Raw genomic sequence first — 4,438 nt, forward strand, 5'->3', positions numbered from 1 at the left:
ACCCCCGGGTAATTCCTGCCCCCCCCCGCCCCTTCCTATTCCCTTTCTTCTTCACGCCAGGCAGCTCTTTGGGCTGTGCGCAGCCGGTGCCACCAACGCCTTACCTTTAAACTTTAAAGAGCAAACTGGCCTCCTGTTAAAGAGCATACACTAAGGACCTTTTCTTTTTTTAAAAAAACAAACGCCCGGGGCGAAGCTTCACCCAAGCGCATATCACCTAGTTTTTTTTTAAAATGGCAGGGGAAAGCCGGAAGCCTCAGGCTTCCAACGGAAGTGGCTAGGCACCGGTGGAGAGCGATCAAACGCCGGGGTGCACCAATTACAACCGTTGCACTCAGTTTACCACCACTTGGGACCTAGTGGCAGAGTGCAACGGTGTAAAGAGCTTTACACCGGTTAGGGACAGGAGGCAGATGTGCCCCGTCTGAACGCCGGTGAGTACAACGATTGCAACCGGCACCCTAACCGATATAAAGCCCCCGTCTGAACGCACCCTCGGGGTTGTAGCATAGAGTTTGGCTGTACACAATGGATCATTTGGGTCCCCCTGCTTATGGCTCCTTGTCCCTTGAGCAAAATCCAGCCCTGTGTGTCCTCGAGGTTAAATGCACACAAATAAAGGAGACCTTTAAAAATATATATATAAAGGTTTATTAAAAGGTTAAAAAAGATTTCACTATGCAGTACAATCGCTATAGTGCAAGCACACTTAACAACACTTAGAAAATAAAGAAGCTAACTGTTCTATCTAATACACTGAATACCTGGTATTAGATGCAAATCTTCTTGCAGCATGAAATCGTAGCAGTAGCATAAAAGCATTCTATACATTGTAGTCCATCATGGTGAAGCATAACATATCAAAGCATACTAGCAGAGCATGAGCATAAAGAAGAAGAAGTGAAGAGATTGGATTTATACCCCACCCTTCACTACCCAAAGGTGTCTCAGAGCGGCTTACAAACTCCTTTCCCTTCCCCTCCCCTCCCCTACCCTGTGAGGTAGGTGGGGCTGAGAGAACTCTGACAGAAACTGCTCTTTTTCAAGAACAGCTCTTATCAGAATTATGGCTTGCCCAAGGTCATCCAGCCAGGTGCAAGTGGAGGAGTGGGGAATCAAACCCGGTTCTCCCAGATTAGAGTCTGCACACTTAACTACTACACCAAACTGGCATAAAGTTAGCATGGCTTCTGTCTGGCCTATACATTTATTATAGCCTTTTGCCCTCTGGCAACAGGTGGTCTCTTGGATCTAATCAGGATCTCTTTTGATGAAACTTTCCAGAAGATGTTAACATCTGCTCTTAATTCCACCTCCCATCTGGTTATACGACTGAGCACAGGTTCTCACGATTAACCAATTACCACATTCTTGAGTCTAGCCTTGAAAGAGATAAAGATGGTATCTGCAGGAAGGCCCAAATTGTAATGTATTGAAAACGATTACATGAATCACCTCACTGAACTCCCATGTTAAGCTTAAAGCCAAGCCAGGGCTCCACTGAACAAACGTCCTATTGGTCGCTCTGTAACAGCGACCAATCAGAACTGCACTATTTCCCTGCGAGGGAAAGACTATCATTGGTCTTTATCCTAATAACCTTATTGGTTACTTTTGTAAATAGGCGTGGCTATGTTAGCCCGGGAATGTTTAAAAGGAGCCTAGCTCCCAATGTTAATCTGTTCTGGTTTTGAATACGTTTTGAGTGTTGTTCACTACTGCAATAAAGCTGAATCACTGAGCTGAAACCACTCTCCGAGTCTTTGTTAGTCCGATCTAATACAAATCACAAACACCTGCAAGCTGGACTAAGACCTCTAATAATCACTTTAACCCTTGAAGGAAATTAGGGTGATTTGCCTTACACATGTGAAGAAGTGAGCAGTGACTCCAAAAGCTCATACCCTGCCACATATTTTGTTAGTCTTTAAGGTGCAACTGGACTCTTTCTCTTTTTTACTCACACATGTAGATATGTTTGGTGATCAGTAGGTTTCTGGTATAAGGTGATTTTTATGTTTCCATTATTTATTTGTAGAGTGGTCTCTAGAAAGTGTATTTTTTGCATGGACTGGTTAACGGTCATGTTGATGGTGTGGTGGAAGTTGCTGAAGGCTTGGTGAAATTACTCCAGTGCTTCTTTCCCATGTGTCCAAATGATGAAAATGTCATCAATAAATTTCAGTTACAGGGGGGGGGGTGTGTTTGTTAATGGTTGTGAGCTAAGGAAGTGCTGCTCCAGGTTAGCCATGACAATGTTGGCATATTGTGGTGCCATGTGGGTGTCCATGTGGGGGATGTTAGTGTATAGAGACTCAACATTCAGCCAAAACACTGTTATCAGATCGTAATTTTCTCAGGAAGTCTGTGGTATCTCACACATAACTGGAGGCTTTGCTGGTATAGGGTCTGCAAATGGTGTTCATCTATCCAGGCATCCCTACAGTGATGGGGCCTATGCCAGAGGGCAATTCTGCATCTAGCATTTGCTCCACATTTTCTCAACTCTGAGGAAAAGGTGCAGCTCAAAACCATATTCAAATGCCTGAGGGCAATGCCGTACTGACTGCAAAGTCACCCCTGAACAGCCATAAATCTATGCAGAAGGTACAATAAAACCCGATGATCAAAGGAAGTAAAAGCAGCATGCAATGCAGAGGGGAATTTCTGTTCCAACGTGGGTTTTGTAAAACAACGGAGGAAAAAGCCAGTGTAGAATCAACCAGAAACATTAGGACGTCCTGGGTTGTCAGGCTTCTGTATTTTGGTATGTGTATATATGTGTGTGTGTTTAGTAACTTTTTAAGATGCAATGATTTTTTTAAAAAAAATCAGTTCTAATATTGTTATTACAGACATTTGCCATCTAATTTATCTGGGGGCTGACAGATTCTACCCTTCACACAAGAGAGATTCTCTTTACCCATTTCACACTGATAGGACAACTGAGTATGCCACCTGGTGGTTGCTTAGCCCACTAGTTGGCACAAATTCTCACTTTCATTTTTAAAAAGCAAAGTTGGCCTTCTAGATCTGAAGAACCTGAAGACAGGGGTCAAAATGTGCAGACAGCTTTCTGCCTAATTTGTGCTGTGGAAACAGGCCTGTTCCAATTTTCCATTGTTCTAGCCACTGAGGGAACATAAGAACATAAGAGAACCCAATGCTGGATCAGGCCAGTGGCACATCTAGTCCAACACTCTGTCACACAGTGGCCAAAAATACTAGGTGCCATCAGGAGGTTCAGCAGTGGGGCCAGGACACTAGAAGGCCCCCCCCCCCAGGACCAAGTTAAGGCTGTGTGATTCTCAGGTATGAGAAACCAGAGAGAATGCTCTCTTTTCCTCTTTGTTAGTCAGAGCATGTCTTAGTTGAGGGCCTATAGCAGTAAAGGGGAAAATCAAAATGCCATTGCACTTGGTGAGAGGATTAATCTGGAGCTAAATTTGGACTATTGAAGCTATGAAGCTTGTCTTATGGTGAGTCAGTAAACAGGTTCTGTACAGGATTAGCCACCCAGGCCAGTCTACAGCAGTAAAGGGGAAAATCAAAATGCCATTGCACTTGGTGAGAGGATTAATCTGGAGCTAAATTTGGACTATTGAAGCTATGACGCTTGTTTTATGGTGAGTCAGTAAACAGGTTCTGTACAGGATTAGCCACCCAGGCCAGTCCAGGAATGAGAGGGAACCCTGTACTTTTACAGTACATTAAACAACAAACCACAAGATGGTCTATACCCTCTCTGGACAAAACCTTAGTTGGCATCTGGGACAGAACACCTTAGCAACTCACTTCAGAGATCCACACTCTTACCAAGGTAGCATATGGGGTGAGCGTTAGGCCACCGGATTTAGCCTTGGAATTCAGGTACAACATCAACATGTAACGATATGAGCTTATGTTTGTATTTCTGTATAGTGGTGATGCTGCTTATGTGTGTCTCTAGCATGAATACCTATGTCCATGGTGGTAATCCAGGTAGCACCAAGGGATTTTGAGTAGGAATCTCATCCTTGCACCCATGTGCTCCAGTTCACAAAGCAGCTCTTTGTCTTCCAAGAGACAGCATTTCCAGGTGCAATAAACAGACAATGACAAGAAGGGAGAGCTAAGAGCAGAGCAAGAGCAAGAAGCTCATTCCCATAGGAATCAAAACAATTATACCCCAATTCCATTCATGATCAGCTGTGGCCATCAGCCAATCATGAGCGGACAGGGGATGTGCCCAATTGTTGGTTGTCATAGCTGCAGAATGGAAAGAGCAAGTGACCCTACTCCCTTAATCTGGTTTGGAGATCTAAAGACAATAGCGTTTATGGCTTTGGAGCAGGAACCAGATCTGCAAATCAAGAGGTGTCCATGGGAACGGAAGATTCACACCTTGCCAAAAGGCACCTTTGATGTAGGAGTAGGATCTGCATATTGCCACCACCCC

The sequence above is a fragment of the Gekko japonicus genome, unplaced genomic scaffold, assembly GCF_001447785.1.
Source record: "Gekko japonicus isolate JY-2015 unplaced genomic scaffold, Gekko_japonicus_V1.1 scaffold1012, whole genome shotgun sequence".
NCBI lineage: Eukaryota > Metazoa > Chordata > Lepidosauria > Squamata > Gekkonidae > Gekko > Gekko japonicus.